The sequence below is a fragment of the Camelus dromedarius genome, chromosome 1, assembly GCF_036321535.1.
Source record: "Camelus dromedarius isolate mCamDro1 chromosome 1, mCamDro1.pat, whole genome shotgun sequence".
NCBI lineage: Eukaryota > Metazoa > Chordata > Mammalia > Artiodactyla > Camelidae > Camelus > Camelus dromedarius.
The window spans coordinates 116,655,827-116,673,178 of NC_087436.1; positions in this window are offsets into that span (position 1 = coordinate 116,655,827).

The following is a 17,352-nucleotide window of genomic DNA, read 5'->3' on the forward strand; positions in this document are numbered from 1 at the left end:
GACAGAGGAGATGGTTCATGTATATCTCAGAATGGCTGATGCCTGGCCTGGGCAGACAACCCAAACCAATCACTCACCCAAAGAGAACTTCACAATGTCTCTAAGCTTGGCTCTGAAGACCAAGGCTGATAGAGCAGGGGTCCCTTCTGGAGGATTCCACATTCAGATGGGGGAGGGTTACAGGTAGGAGGAAAGGGAAGGGCCCCCAACTGCCTGAGAATCCTGGGGAGGGTCTCTGCAGAGGTGTTTTGCTTGTTTGAGCGAGTGAGTGAGTGAGTGAAAAACAGCAGAATAAGGTATCAGATCAGGGAGGGAGAATGCCCAAAGGCATAGAAGAGAGACAGATGTAGCTTGGCACAGTCCAGTGGCTGGAAACGTTTTTGGAATGATATGCTGGGTACCATCATGAATACAGAGCTAAAGGATGTAGCAGTTTATTCTACAGTTAATAAGGAGTCAGTGAAGGATATCAACCACAGGTGGGGTGTATTAAGATATTTATTTAAGCTAATAGTTGAGCAGGGTGTAGAAGGACCTAGAGCAGAGCTCCATGGGAGTGAGGAAGATGGACTTAAGGAAGTAATGTGAGAGTCCAGGGGACCTGGGAGGGACCAGAGAAGATCCTCTCCTGGGCGGCATGACGAGCATCAGGTGAGGGAAGGAGCCCCATTTTACGGCATGCAGACGCAGGTGTCACGTTGAGTAACGTTCGTGACAATTCTATTTCCGCTTTACAGATGGGAGGACTGAAGAGAAGACACATCTCACCCTAGGGGCAGAATCAGGACTTCTGGGTCACGGTAACAATTTGTCAACCAAGGGCAACATGTGGGCTCAAAGTTTGCAAATGAGGCAGGCCTTAGGGTGGAAATCATAGGTTGTCTCTGGAATTCCTGCCAGGTTGATGAGTATGTCCAACGCTTTTTAAAAGAGACCTTTTGCACAGATGAAGAGGAATTTCAAGGTTACATCTGGGGCCATGCATTTAATCTATCTTCGTTTAGGGGAGACTAGGAAGATAGATTTTGAAATGAAGTCCCCGGAAGTCAAGTATCTTTTCTCAGTCTCCCTCCTAAGTCACTCTAGGAATCGCTTCTTGCTTCATCAACTCGTCTGAAGCAGATGTGTTTAGAAAGTATTAGTGATATTTGCTGGAAAATATAATCATTTCTTAATATTTGTATTCACATCTTTGAGCTGTTAGCTTATTTCTGGATATTAATTTAGATACACTCTTAATTTTAATTAGAAGTAGGATTTAATAGCATTGAGGTTTTTATTTTATTTTATTTTATTTCACTCTTTTTTCTTCTTCTTGTAGGAAAGAATGTTAGCGTCAGCAATCCAGGATTTAAAGTATCTGTATTTATTCTAGGACTTAACAATGAATGGGGATTAATATTTGGGTAGGGAGTATGGGAGTGCATTCACTGTGCCTTTTGAAATTAATTAAAAATGTTTCAAGATTTTTTTAATGGGTTATTTAGTTAAATCACTCTGAAGTAATGAACTAGCATAAGCCAAGCTTTAATGTAAGTCTTAGGCACTTGAGTGTTTTACAGTGTCTGGTTCTGCCCACTTCAATCAATATTTGTTAACTCATTTCTCCCTGTCTCATCTCTCGTTTAGCAGCCAGCATCGTTCTTCTTTTTCTCCCATTGTACATTAGACTGAAGCACTGCTCAGTTCCTTGTACCTTCTCTCACACACCTCACCAGTTCATGTCCAAGTACCTCTTATTCCCTCTGCTTGAATGCCCTTTCCGTGTCCTTGGGCACCTGGAAAATTCCCACCCATTATTCAAAACTTGCTCATCTTCTTCTTAAGCAAAACCTTCAATGAATCTTCTAGACAGAATTTATACATTCTTCCTGTTGTCATTTCTATCCCTCAAACAACTGCATTTGTATTTATTAATGAGCTGCTCCATTTGTGCAGAAATGCCTGTCTCTCTTTCTAGACTATGAGCCATTTCAGGTGTGATTTGCTTCTGTATGTACCCCCGAGCTTAGCATAGCCTTCAAAAAGAGTGCTGACTCAAAAGCTGAACCCAGCTCCCTACCCCACTTCTTCCGGGGGAGTGACGTAACTACACAATGAAAGTTGCCTTTTTTTTTTTAACCTGCCAAGTAGATTATACTTTCAATTTGTCAACCGTATGGGCTGAATTCAATCACATGTTGGCAGTTTACTCAATGCAGTTCCTGAACGCCAACTGAAAGAAATGGCAGACAACGCTACTGATTTTATAGTTCAGAATTTACAATTTTCTATTTTAAGGAACTCCATTGACACCAAGAATTGAAATGTAGTAACAATGATATGGTCTGACTAACCTGTGTGAGCAATATAGCTGAATTTTTGCTGCACTGGAAGCTTTCCTACTTTTTGCCGTGAAGGAATAGGAAGAAAAGACTTTGATAAGTGGCAAAGCCCGACTATTTCTTTTCTTGTTTGGTTTCTCGTGGTACCCGGGGACCAACCTGTGATGCACAGCAAGGAAGAAGTATATTTTAGAGACATGCAATGAGGTTGAGAAACCATGGTCTACATGGACTATTTTTTTTTAAAGTTTGAGAATTTACAAATGTATACCTAAAGCTTACTCCAACTGCAAAATTCCCCAGGGAACTCACATAACCATTTTTTTTTTTTTTGACATCTAGGATTTCATAAACTATACTGTCAAAAATAATTCTCTAGACTCAGAAACATCTGTCTTACTTTCCTTATTTCCCACATCATTTTCTGTTACAGCATCTTGGGTGAAACGTTTGTTTAACATACACCTCCTGCAGCGTTCACATTCCAGTGCTGTCACATGTGAGCTGGGTGATCCTTGGCCAGTAGTTCACCTCTCCCAGCTTTAGTTTCCTCATATAAGAGTAATCTCATCATGCAGTAGCTGAATTAGGCACCTTGCACAGTGTCTGCCAGGAAGAGTGTGATTAAGAGTGGTGAGGTCCTGCCTCCTTCCCACCATCCCCTCTTCCTTCCCCCTTGAAAGGAAGTAAAAGTAAACTTCTGTGCTTAAGCTTTCCATTCTGAAGAATGCCAAGTTCTGATTTAGCTTTTAATCCCTCGTGAATTAAGAAACCAGATAGCCAAGTTTATTTAAATTATATAACAGAAAAGAATAAATGGAATTAATGAAAACAAAGACAGAAAATTTCCAGGAATTTACTTAAAATTTTATACCCAGAACAAAACCAGGGATCAGTAGAGTAGTGCTGAAGCCACATTTAACAGGTGTCATCATATACAAAACAAATATTCACTCAACAAACCTTATTGCTTTGCCTACTGAGTTCTGATCAATGTATTGGATTCTGTGGAATCCCAGATAAATTAAGACAGATGTACCCTCTCCACAATCTAAGAGCTAACAATTTAGTACAGGAACAAAGACACCTAGACTTGTAATCATCCGTCTTCCCACTTCGGTAGTAAAGCAGGCGTCCAGGTATGGCAGGGAGGAAAACAGAAGTCCGAGCTTCTGTGTTTCTCCGCCCTTTTAGGGAAAAGTGGGTGAGAGTAATTAGAGAATGCTTTGCTGAAAAGCAAGAGACAGAATGGATAATGACCTGAAAGCTACAGAGAGTACTCAACAGGTCCTAGGCTGGGGAGGACCTGGACAGCATGACCAGATTTGTGTTTTGGAAATGTGATATTCAGAAAGCCGACCTTTGAGTTTTTATAAAATCTTCGATGTATAGCTAGTTGTATTGCAATTTTCCATAACTTCATTATACAGTATGTTCTCAGTATCTACAAATATCACGAGTGTAGTGAAAGGTCTCATTTTTCCAAGCCACTGCAGCCCAGCATCAACAAGTACGACTGAGGATGAGGACCTTTTCTGGAGATGAGGACGGAGGTGTCAGAGGGTGGTAGGGGACAAACGTCTGTGGGTGACTGAATAGACAGGAAGATGTTATTGCTTCTAGCTTTGAAGTGGAAAAGATTTCAAATCTATTTTCCCCAGTTTTCTATGGCTTGTTTCCAGGAAATAATCTCTTTGTTATGATCATTGTTTTGCATGCCTTCATTCATCTGTTCGTTCATTAGATGGAAGGAAAAGATCATTTACTGAGTGCCTATTAAGTTCCAGGCACAGGGTTGAGGCATTTTCACATGTGTCATTTCATTAAATTTTCCCCAGATCCCTCTGAGATAGATGTTGTCTTTTCCACGTTATCGTTAATGAGACCGTGACTCAGAGCTGGCATCCTTTGTCAAAGGTCGCAGGAATGATCACCCTTGATTCTCAGTCACCATTCCTTCTAGTGCTGCCATGTTTATTCAAATGGTTTATTCAAATGGTACCTTGCAGGGCTGTGTAGTGTGACAGCCTGATTACACCTGTATGTGACACCAAAGCCCAGTGAGTTCCATCCAGGATCCTGCTATACCCAAGGGCATCTTCCTACCAGTTTTCAATTGTATTCATTTGCAGCCCTGAAGCATTGCAGAAAGGACTCCGTATACTAGAAAGTCAATAAATTCACAGTAGTAACTCACTTGCTGTAGATATTTGTTTTGTTCTCATAAAAATTAATCTGCGTAGAAAAGCAAAGAATAAAAGTTGTTTTGAGGATTGTTATTTGGGTTTTCAGTCTATAATTCCATCTCATTTACCCAGAATCCTGAGCTGCCCAAAATTCTCTAAGAAAAACAGGGAAAAGCAAATAAAAACGTTAGAGCCTCCCGAATACCTTCTGAAGCACAGGCAAATGATCCTCGAGACCGGCTTAGTTCTTCCCTTTGCCCCTTCAGTCATTTTCTGCTAACTTAGAACCTATTTACTCTTCAATTAGGAAGGATTCTAACACGCCTGATTATGGACTGACCAGCCCACAGCACAGATGAAGCACCAAATTAGGTGATCTGAGAGATGCTGATGCAGGAAACAGGAATTAACGGTGGAGATGGAAGCAGGATGAGAAGAAGGAAGAAAGAAACCAAAAAGCCTACCGTTGGCTCTCTTTCAGGTGAGGGCAGACATCCATCCAGACGTCAAATGGCCCTGGGGGATTCACTCTAGGGGAGGAGTCAGCAAACCAGGCCCACAGGCCACATCCAACCAGCAAGCCTGTTTGTGTGAATGAAGTTATATTGGATCACAAATTAATTTATCACAGCTGTGTCCTCACTGTGATGGTAAAGCTGAGTGGTTGCAAAAGAGACCTTACAGCCCAGAAAGCCAAAACTATTCATTTTATGGCTCATTCCAGAAAAGGCAGGCCTGCTCTAGAATAATCAGCCTTACACGGATTTCCCCCCATCATTAGTTTAAGCTCAGTTCTGCGGGTCACCCCTGGTCTGTAAGTCTCTGGAGCAGCTGCAGTTATCTCATAACCACAGTATTCACATGGTACTCAGAGCATCATCCACTGAGCAAAGATTCCCTAAAATACAAAGTCCTTGGAAAGAGGTTGATTCTTAAAATAGTAATCTTCCTACATGCACCACAATATTCATAGCAGCACTATTTACAACAGTCAAGACATGGAAGATGCTTAAATATCCATTGACAGATGACTGAATAAAGAAGATGTGGTATATATATATATATATATATATATATATATATGTGTGTGTATACACACACACACACACACACACTCACACAATGGAATACTACTCAGCCATAAAAAAGAATAAAATAATGCCATTTGCAGCAACATGGATAGACCTGAGAGCATCATACTAAGCAAAGTAAGCCAGAAAGAGAAAGAAAAATACCATATGATACCACCTATGTGCGGAATCTTAAGAAGGGGGAGGAGGGGCCACAAATGAACTTATTTACCAAACAGAGACAGACTCACAGACATAGAAAACAAACTTATGGGTACCAGAGGGGAAATGGGGTGGGTAGGGATAAATTTTGGGAGTTAGGGATTTGCAGTACAAACTGCTATATATAAAATAGACAAACAGAAAGGTTGTACTGTACAGCACAGGGAACTATATTCAATACCTTGTAATGGCCTATAATAAAAAGAATATGAAAAGGAATATATGTATGTATAACTGAATTACTATGCTGTACACCAGAAACTAACACAAAATTGTAAATCTACTATACTTCAACAAAAAATAGTAATCTTCCCTTACAGGAAAACTCACTCACATGTTATTAATGGGAGTCTGCCTGGAATATTCTCTTGGCTACCTGTATGGTGGCCATTTCCATTTCATTCGGGGCTCTGCTCAAATACCACTGCTTCAAGGAGCCCCCTGACAGCCCCAGACCCTGGCCTACTTAGCCACGCTCCATCTCCTGATCCCCCTTGCTCTGCTTTATTTTCCTTCAAAGCACTGAGCGCTCCCTCCTGTCCTGTCGTATTGTAGAAGCATCTGTGCATCGTTGGTCCCTCTCACCAGAATCCATGGTCCGTGGGGCAGGGATCTTGTACAAATCGTCACTGACTACAGTCACAGCCCTTGTGACCTTACCCTGCTGGCTTACCCTGCATGTCAAATGACTAAATGAACAGAGTCCAGCAATGGCACCAACAAATGAAATGTTACCTTCATCTCATTAATGCTCAGGAGGCTCAGAAAGAAACAAGAAAGCAGGAAACATGAGCTCATTGAGACATGAGCTGTTTCTTTACCTCTGTGACATACCAAGAAGTCTAATGGAATCATGGAAGAAAACATTTATTCTATTCTATGGTGAGAATCTGAGAAAGAGTTTCAAATGCATGGAGTCACACCGGTCTGGGTTCAAATTCCATGTCTGCTTCCTAATATTTGAACTTTTTATTTATAAAATATGTGAATATGTACACATATGTACAACATTCAAATATATATTATATATAATCAACATACATTCACATATTTAATATGTTAAATATATTTCATATAGCCAAATACTTTATTCAAATATTAAATGGACTTGGAATTTGAACCTAAAAATATATTTTTATGCTCATATATATATTTATATATTCATATATTTTTATATATATATACATATATAAACACATGTATATGTATTCATGATTAGTTACCACGAAGGGTTATTATGAAGGAAGGTGATGTAGGCAAAGTCGCTGAGAGCTTGGTCCTCCACGTGCTTGCTGGTCGGGTTTGCTTCCACTTCCCTTAGAGAAGTGAGATGTTGCTGTTCAGACCTGCCTTCGTGGTTCTCCACGAAACTCTCAGTTCCTGACTTTTCATTTGGAAAGTAAAAATGAGAACCAAAAGTCATCTTCCGGGGGACCCCCTAGGCTCACTGTCTCCTTTGTTGGGAGGGGGAGTGGGAGGCTGATTCACCTTGGTGGGAATTCCCGAGCTGCTTTGGAAGATGGCTGCAATTTGTGGACTGTTTTCCACAGTCTTGCTGGTTTGTCCCAGCTTGACTTGAGGCGGCCCTGGGAGCAGCTGCCTCATTAAACTAAAGCCCGCTGTCTGCCTTCAAAGGCCAGGGCTGGGCACCTGGGAAGACTGCTGGTCACGCCCTGCACGGGACCAGCACTTGTCATCAGAGGGGACAAGTCTCTAACGCAAGGGCAGGTGCCCATCCCCTGTGCCCAACCCACTGCCAAGTGGTGCAATCACTCTAAAAGTTTTGGGGGAAAAAGATATCTTTCAGCATAAAAGGCAAATTTCATGCTCTAATCAATATAACTGTCAGGTTTTTTTGTTTTGTTTTTGTTTTTGTTTTAATGCCACTGATAAAAGGCATTCAGTGGAAAGGGTGCTCTAGGAGAAGAAAGGAGAAGGGAAGAAATGCTCTCACCTAGACACTACCTCACTGTGGGGAGGGAAACAGAATGAAATAAAATGAAATGAAAGGATTGCTTCTCGATTCTGAGGAAGAGTCACCTGCTCAGCAAACCAGGCGCCCTTCTGAAATGTTAGAACTTCTAATTACGACAAATAAGCTTGGCTTCAGACTAACTTCCACCCCTAAGATTTACAACCTCCAGCTGCTTGGAGATCTTAGTTCTTCAGGGTCCTTCCCACTAAAGTAGTTAATTCTTGTTTGTCTGCAGTGTTGAGGAAATGGGGGATTTCTAGTCTATTAACTAATTCAGGTAAGTAGTGACAAGTACAACCAGACACGGTTTCAAATCCTGAATGTGTTACTTCATGGCTGTGTGAACTTGGACCAAATCTTTGTCTCCCTGAGCTCAATGTTGTCTCCCTGAGCTCAATTTGTAAGATGTGCAAAATATTGTCTAACTTTAAAGGTTGGTTGGGAAACCAAAGTAAGAATCTCTATTTTCAAAGTACCTACAATAGAGTGTCTTGCAGTCACATATCTTATTCTGTAATCTCATGGGAAGGGTATATCTCAGTGGTAGAGTATGTGCTTAGCACACACAAGGTCCTGGGTTCAATCCCCAGTACCTCCATTTAAAAAATAAATAAACCTAATTACTTCCCCCCCAAAACAAAAACAAAAAATAAATAAATTCTGTAATCTCTGGACACCACACTTTAGGATGCATATAGAAAAGTGGCTCCGGACCATAACTTAGAAATCTAAAATAGGAGTGAGATTTAAGGGGACATGAAAACTAACTTCAAGTAAGTGTAGCGCATTAGGTAGGAGACGGTTAAACTTGTGTAGGTGACATGAAGGAGAAAAAAAAAAAAAGGAAGGATTACCAATTATGGGAGACATACTATAGCTTAAAATTGGGCCAATGTGGAATACTAATTAAAAGTGAGTTGAGAAGTCAGAGCTCAGTTCTTTCGTGAGCTGTGTGACCTTGGGAAAGCTGCTTCACTTCCTAGGTCTGTTTTGTTTCTGAAAATGTAACCAGTCATAGTCCTTACGACCAATTTATGACTTAGATAGTAAATGCATAGTGATATAAATCACTCTGTGCCTGGCTCGTAAAAACATAATAAAGTAGAATGTAATGTAAAAAAATAATAATAATGACAGCTGTCATAATTCTCTAACATGCAAAGAGAGTCATCTAAAGGAGTAGTAATAATTCCTGGTCATTGTTGTGAAGCTAATACAGAAGTAAGTGGGCGGAGGGTAGAGCTCAGTGGTGGAGCACATGCTTAACATGCACGAGGTCCTGGGTTCTATCCCCAGTACCTCCATTAAAATAAATAAATGTAAGTAAAATAAGTAAACTTAATTACCCCCAAATTAATTAATCAATTAATTAATTAATTAAATGTAACTATTTTCCAGGGGATTAAAGCAAACCAAGATCATTGTCCTAGAAGATTTTCAAGATCCATTCAGACCTCAGGCATCTTTCATTCCAACGTTACCATTATTGAAAACATGTTTTTTGTCAGTGCTGTTTTGAACTTTGTTGTTGCGGTGCTTTACATATAACTGTATTGAGATATAATTCTCATATCATAAAATTCACCCCATTAAAGTGTGCAGTTCAGTGGGGTTTAGAATACCCACCCATAGAGTTGTGCAACCATCACTAATATCTCATTTTAGAACATCTTCATGACCCCCTAGAAACGTCCACACTCATTAGCAGTCCCTCCCCGTTTCCCCTACCCCTTCTCCCTGACAGCCACCAATCTACCTTTTGTCTCTGGATTTTCCTAGTCTGGACATTTCTCATAAAAGGATTCATTGATCTTCTGTGACTGGCTTCTTTCACTTAGCATAATATTTTCTGGTTCATCCACGTTGCAGCATGTATCGGTACGTTATTCTTTCTTATGACTGAATAATTCTCCATGAATGAATATATATCACACTTAGTTTATTCAGCTATCAGTTGATGGACATTTGAGTGGTTTCCACTTTTTTGACTATTATGAATAATGCTGCTTATAAACATTTGTATACAAGTTTTTGTGTGAAAATATGTTTTCCTTCCTCTTGGGTATATAACTAGAAATCAAATTTCTAGTCATAGGGTGACTCTGTTTAGTATTTTATTCATATCCTCTAAAAAAAAAAGCTTTTTTGATTTTAGTCATACTAATGGGAGTGAACTGATGATACCCAGGTGAGATTGTGATTTATGTTTTCCTAATGACTAATAATGTTAAGCACTATTTTCATCAGCTTATCAGCCATTTGTGTATCTTCTTTAAAGAAATCGTCTATATGTTTTGGAGAAATGTCTATTCACATTTTTGGCCCATTTTTTGGTTAGGTTATTTGGTTTTGTATTGTTGGATTTTAAGAATTTGTTGTCTATTCTGGATACAAACTTCTTATCAAATACTTTCTACCATTTTGTGGTTGACCCTTCACATTCTTACTGGTATCTTTTGAACAAAACGGCTTTAATTTTGATGAAGTCCAATTTATATACACTTTTTTCTTTTGGTTACTTGTGCATTTGATGCCATCTCTGAGAAAAATTGCCTGACCCAACGTCACGAATATATACTCTAATGTTTTAGTCCAAGAGTTTTATAGTTTTAGGTGACACATTTAGGCCTACAATGCATTTGAGTTAATTTTTTTTAGACATGGTGTAGAGAATCCAATTGCATTCTTCTGCATGTGTATATCCAGTTGTCCCAGAAAAGATCTGTTGAAAAAATTATTCTTCCTTCACTGAACTGTCTTATTAAGAATCAACTGGTGATAAATGTAAGGGTTTATTTTTATACTCTTGATTCTATTCTGTTGTTTTAAATACCCATTTTTATGGCAGTGCCCTACTGTCCTGATTACTATAGATTTTCAGTAAGTTTTGAAGTCAAAATATATGAGTTCTCCCCAAAATACTGCTCTTGTTCAGTATAGTTTTGGCTAATCTGGGTTTCTTGCATTTCTATATAGATTTCATGGTCAGTTTACCAGTTTCTTTGAAACGAATCTGCTGGGACTTTGATTGGGAGTTTATTGAATCTGTAGATGAATTTTGGAAGTACTGCCATCTTGACAACATTGTCTTCTGATACAAGAACATAGAATATGTTTCCACTTATTTAGGTCTTTAACTTCTTTCAACAATGCTGTATGATATTACAAATATTTCATATATTTTATTAAGTTTACTCTTAAATACGTTTACATTTTTGACACTCCTATAAATAAAGTCATTTTCTTAATTTCATTTTCAAATTATTTATTACTAGTATACAGAAATGCAATTGATTTTAGTATATTGGTCTTGTATTGATTTAGGCTTATGGTGGGCAAACCGGTTACCCACGTACCACAGTAAATAGAAAACTGGAATTTCAATCTGATAAATTCACAAGTAAAAGATGCCAAGTTGTGTGTGTGTGTGTGTGTGTGTGTGTTAATCTCCTAAAGGCATGGGTTAGAATTACATTTTAAGCCAGTATTTATCAGAAAAGTATGTTAATTTTGCTTTTCTCTTTGGAAGACATTGCCAGAGGACTTAGAAATCTGAATGATGGGTAGGAGCAGACAGGTGAGAGCAACAGCGTGACGACGGACCCGCAGGCAGGAACACGCTCTGCTCCGCTTGGCACTGTCAGCTCCCCTACAGTTTTATGCCATTTTTACTTTCTTGTAATAAAAGAGCATTGAGCACAGAAGTACTTTTCTTCATCAACGACATGCTAGAACAGTAAGGGAAAAAACCCTAAGTCTTTTTCAATGTATTGTGTTCAGACCCATGTTTTTAGATTGTAGTGAAATCTAAAGAAATCAACAGCATACCATCTGTGCTTCTTATTTCACACAGTCTTGGTATATTCTCCCCCAAACCACTTCTGCTCCTGCTCCCTAGGGACTCTATTCCATTTTCAATTTTAACACCATTCTTGTTTTCAAAATCACTCATGCAGCACACAGAAGTAGAAATGTAGGCTACTTGAGTCAACCTGAAAAAGTAACTATCCAGTGCACCCCCATCCGTAAATGACGGCTGTGACACGCTCACACCTTGTGCACACCTCCCTTGTAGCCTTTCTCCCACGGCGTACAGCTATCGGTTCATATATCCATCCCCACGAACCCTTGGAGGAAAAAGAAAGCATGCTTTTCCGTTGCAGCCTCCCCAGAGCATCTCGCACATTGTCTGGCTCATACTAAATGCTGAGAAAATGTTTTCAAATGAGTGTGCAAGGGAACTGTCTTTTGAGACCCTCCTTTACCCTTCCTGAGTCCCCAAACAGCTTTACAAACACAACTGCTTCAGCATAATTTTTCTAAGCATTTCTTCTGACATTTCTGTTGGGAAATAACTTTACCAAAAGTCAACAGAGTTATTGAGCGCCCGCTGTGTGAAAGACTCTACCATATGTTATGGGGTGTACAGAGAATCGAGCTTTTGATCTAACTGGGGGCACAATTTATTTACCTGATAAAAGTAGGTGCAAACATGAGCCCAGTATGTACTGTGTACGAGGCATGGTACTTTGATGAATGTAACTCATTTAGTCCTTGCAGCAAACTCATGAGATGGGCGCTGACATTGTCCTCTTCAACAGGGGAGGGGGTGACCCACAGGTGGGCTAAGTAGCTTGTACAAGGTCATTCAACTCATCAACAGCTGGGCCAGGATTTGATCCCAGACAATCTGACTTCAGGACATATTCACATAATTCAATGCACTACTCTGCACATACAAGACCACACGTGATCACTGGCAGGGAAAGTTTTGTTTTGCTTTTTTTTTTTTTTTATTTCTCAAGCAATTTAGAGAAGCAGGTGACCCCTTTAGGCTGGGATATTCACTGAAGGACTCAAGGAGATGGAAGATTTGGGCTGGCTGCAGAAAATTAAGCCAAATTTAAAGACAGAAGCAGGGAAGTCTAAACAACAGGAAAGCATGGGCAACACTTTAGAGGTGCGGCCGGGGGGGTGGTCCTGTCATTCTGAGGTAATAATGATTAACAGGGCTCAATGCACTAGTCTAGGCAATAAAGATTGAATAAGACAAACATCATGCTCTCATGGACCTTATAGAATAAACTCAAAAATAAGCAAAGAATGATTGTCCAGTGGTTAAATGGACTATGAAAAAAATTGTAAAAGAGGATAGAAAGGGGCAAAGGAGGTGTTGCTGTAGTATGCAGTGCTTGAAGGAAACAGCCTCTCTGAGAACTGGGGACATTTCACCAGAAACCCAAAGGAAGAAGAGGAGGGGGTCACATGGAAACATTGGGATGAGGCATTTCCAGGAAGAAGGAACAGAAAATCTAAAGACAAATACGGTAATAATATCACTTTTATGTGGAATCTTAAAAATACAACTAGTGAATATAACAAAAAAGAGGAAAATTCACAGATAAGAAGAACAAACTACTGGTCACCAGTGGGGAGAGGGGGTTGGGACAATAGAAGTGGGGAGAGTGAGAGGCACAAACTATTGGGTGTAAGATAAACTCAAGGATGTATTGTCCAACATGAAGCATAGAGTCAATATCTGTGATAACTGTAAATGGAAAGTAAACTTTAAAATTGCATAATTAAAAAAAAATTTAAGAGACCCTGAGGTAGAGGATTGTTGAGTCTGAGGAAAGTTAGGAGGCCTGCACAGCTGGAGTAGAGCAAGTGAAGAGGAGAAATCTGGGAGGTAAGACCCAAAGGGTAGATGAGGCCAGGTTCTACAGTCTCATAGGCCATCACAAAGGTTCTGAATTTGAAATGCAAAATTCAGAAGACCCATGCCTTGCCTCTGTGAGCCTTCTGGCTGAAGGCTCCTGGAATCAAAGAGTAAATGGACAGGTAACCAGGCATGTTGGAGCAGCCATCTTCCTAGAGCAGCAGTGAGTACTGAAGCTGAAGGAAGTGGATCACAGGTGGTCCTGGTTGCAGTGTTGGCAAACTTGGGCTGTGAGGCTTTGACCTTCTGTCAATCAAAGGGTTGAAAGAGGACACTACACCAAATGCATGATACGCTGCTCATGTTTCCAGTCTCAGATGTCTTCCTGTTCTATGAATAATATGAGCACTGATGATTTTTAGATCTTTTTTAAAGTATATTTGACAAGGTGAGACACAGGAAACCAAAGAAACTCCAAACTAGCAAGAGCATACCCACCACTGATCCTGGGGCAGGTAAGAGGCAGTTCAGGCCATTGTATCATAATGGCGGCAGACATCTTTGAGCATCTCCTGTAAGGCAGGCACTCTGATACATGCCTTCCTCAGATTATCTTCTGACTCCTTCCAAGAACTCAAGCAATCAGGTGGATATGGAACCTGAGATGAGGAGAAGTGAGATAACTTTCCCATGAGAAAGGTAAAGCCTGGGAGTGTTTTCATTAATATTTTATACTCCTTTTTTATATCGCCATACACTAGCATAAATATTTACAGTCATGTTACTCAACCCAGAGTTTATGAACAATTCCTAGAAAGTCCTAAGGAATTGTTTACAATGGATAAACTAATAATTTCTCTGCAAAAACTAGTAATAATATGTTGAACACTGTGTTCAGGTTAGGAGAGAAAGTACAGGAACGTTGGGTCAACTGAGACACAGGAGGAAGCTTGGGAGAATGTGAGAACTGCATTTCTCAGTCCAATTTTGATGACATTGGGCCCCCCAAAAAATGGTCACAAAATCAAATTCAAAGTTTTTAAGATAAGACAAATAGTTTAAATATTTAGTTTCCTTTACAGGATTCTTATGAGCATCCAAATAATCACTCTGAAGGAAATTCTGTGACAATGCCAGCCTCATCCGTCATTTCCCAGGGGCTAAGAATAGCTTGCCCACAACTGGAGAGTCTTAAGCTACACTAACCTCAGGGTCACCTCTCTCATCCTGGGGTCTATCTTGTTGCCCAAGTCTGAACTTCATCTGATGACCAGTGTGGCCACTGTGAGAGGAGAAACAGATTCTCCACATTAGCTGTCCCTCAAAACCCCACATTTACCTCCCAAAGAAATCAGGACTTCCTTCTGGCTCAGGATGTTGTGTTCAGTGTTTCGGGCTGGAAATTTTTCCTATTAAATGTGACTACCCCAGAGTTCTCTATAGAAGTCAGATATGAGAGTAATGAGTCCTTCACACTAATCATACAATATATAAGCAGAGGCAGGGTGTCAGAGAACTTCCTCCTGGCAGCATCTTTTATCCGTCAGTTTGATTTCACTTAGCAGAAAAGGCATCAGGGCAAAGGGGCAGCCACCCCTATCTTCCCAACTATGACTAAAGGTGACTCCCACTGATGCCACTCTTCTTATTTGTACAGTGAATGGATTCCTATCACATAAACACTTACTTGTCTTATCAGATATAATTGGCAAAAACATTTTTAATAAGAGTTCAAAGGAAACCAAATCAGTTGTAGGTGACTTTGCAAAATTGAGTGCTGATGAAATTCAACAACAACAAAAAACTGGTTTACTTTCTACATTTTCAGGCACAGAATAGAGAAAGGAACCAATCATTTCAAAATAAGTAAGACGGACTGTCCTTAGACTTGTCCTAAGAATTAAATAGAAAGGTCATGAAGAATGAAAAAATGATGAGCTAAGAGAACAGCATTGGCCTTCATCATTGCATCATTCTTCCTCTTGGTTCCACCTGTTATCCACCTGTGTATCCATCAGTCTGTCTATCTCACTTTCTGTTGTCTTATCTGTATCCATCGTCCATATATATTTATAAACTCTGCATGTAGGTGTCTATCCAGCTATCTCTCTCCACTCTCATTTTTATTTTTTTTTCTTTATTTTACAGGCATACACTGAATACTTGGGGCATCAATCAGTCCTTCTATTAGAAAGGATATTGTAATCAATAAAATCAATCAATCAATAAAACTGCTGTCAACTTACATCAACGATGGAGAGAGTGTGACAATTGCTTATAGTGACAAGCTAGTGGGATAAAGGCTACAACGAGGTTAGCACAGGTTCTGTGGGGACTCGGAGGGGTGAGGCCTGAAGGAGACTCAGTGAATGGACAGAAATTAAACAGTCAGGAAAGGGAAGAGGAACAGAATGCAGAGAGAACAGAAAGCTCCAAAATAAGGAGTTATAAAAGAAAAGTTGGAATATGGTCAGTCTGGAAAGGTGCATGTTGGACCAAATTAAATTTTTGGTTCCACTTTGAAGTTGTTTTCCAACAAGAGTCATGAGTGTAACTGGAACTCTGCCCAGAGCACCTGCAATCCAAACGTAAATACTGCACTGTGGCTTAATTCATTTTCCCAGAAATAGGTGAATGCTGATGTCATGTGAAACATTCAGACTGTCAACACAGACTCGAGTGTATTGTCAGTTTAGATTATAAACATGAATGCTGGGATGTCATCTGACAATATCTGAAAAACAAGTTACTTTTAAGAGAGGAACTGGTTGGGGGAAAAAAGGAAAGATAAAAGAAAACAATGGGAGAAAGCCAGCCCAGCCCCAGATTTATGCATTCTCTATCACTACTTGAGTTTGCTTTTCCATTTAATATGTTGCTTTCTCAGGTGAAAACAACAGAGAATTTCAGTTATTATCCAAGTAGGATTAAGAATTTGGTTTCTATACTGACGTGCAGATATAAACACGCTTTTCTCTTTGGATTCGGTCTTTTAAACACAGCCTATTAAAAGTTGCTTTAATTGGCATTTTGTTAGAAAGTTAATGCAAACTTCCCAAAAATAGCTTGTGAGAGAAGCAGATAAGAACACAAAAGAAAAATACATTCTAATTGCACACATTCTTTTTCTTTCATTCAAGCTTCTTTTCAAAGGCAGTTTTAAAAATAGAGGCTCAATAACTTAGCCTCGGGCAGTCCTGTCTCTCTGGTGGTCTCCATTATTCCTTGAGGGATCTCCTTGGCTCCTGCTTCAATTCTTCTGCTCATATATTATGTAAGGCTTTTTTACTCAGCCAACCCGTACTGTTGATGATACATTGTGTATTTCTCCTTGCTGCACACAACTTCGGTTTGTTTGACCCTTTTCTGTTTATCCCTTTTACGAGAAACTACATTTTCATGTGTGTTCTTTGAAAACTGTTCACAAATCCTATATTGGAGAGGTTTCACTGCAGTCAACTTTGATTCTTTTCACAAACACAAAAGACTCACATTGCCCATCTTTGCTGGATAACAAAGGTGAAATATACACATAGTCCTCACCTCCAAAATGTTCATTGTCTGGTGGGCAAGACAGATGAACAGAAAATTACAATAAAAATCAGTATATGTGTGAACAAAAAATACAGTGAGCCTCATCAGTAAACAAAGAATGCTGTGGCCATCAAATCATCAGCCATTACCCGCTACCCCCAACAGTGAAAGGTGGGAACACAGGATGCAGACTAGCAGGCAGCCCTGTGTCTGCAGCCACCCCCAACGTTGCCCCCTGAGGGAACTCAGGATGGGAAAGAACAAGATACTGGCCCTACATAACTAGGTGCATATCAAAGGAATGATTTCAATGAGCCCAGACCTTTGCACCTTCCCATACATAGAAAAGTGCTAAATTCCTTAACTTGAGCTACCTGATCTT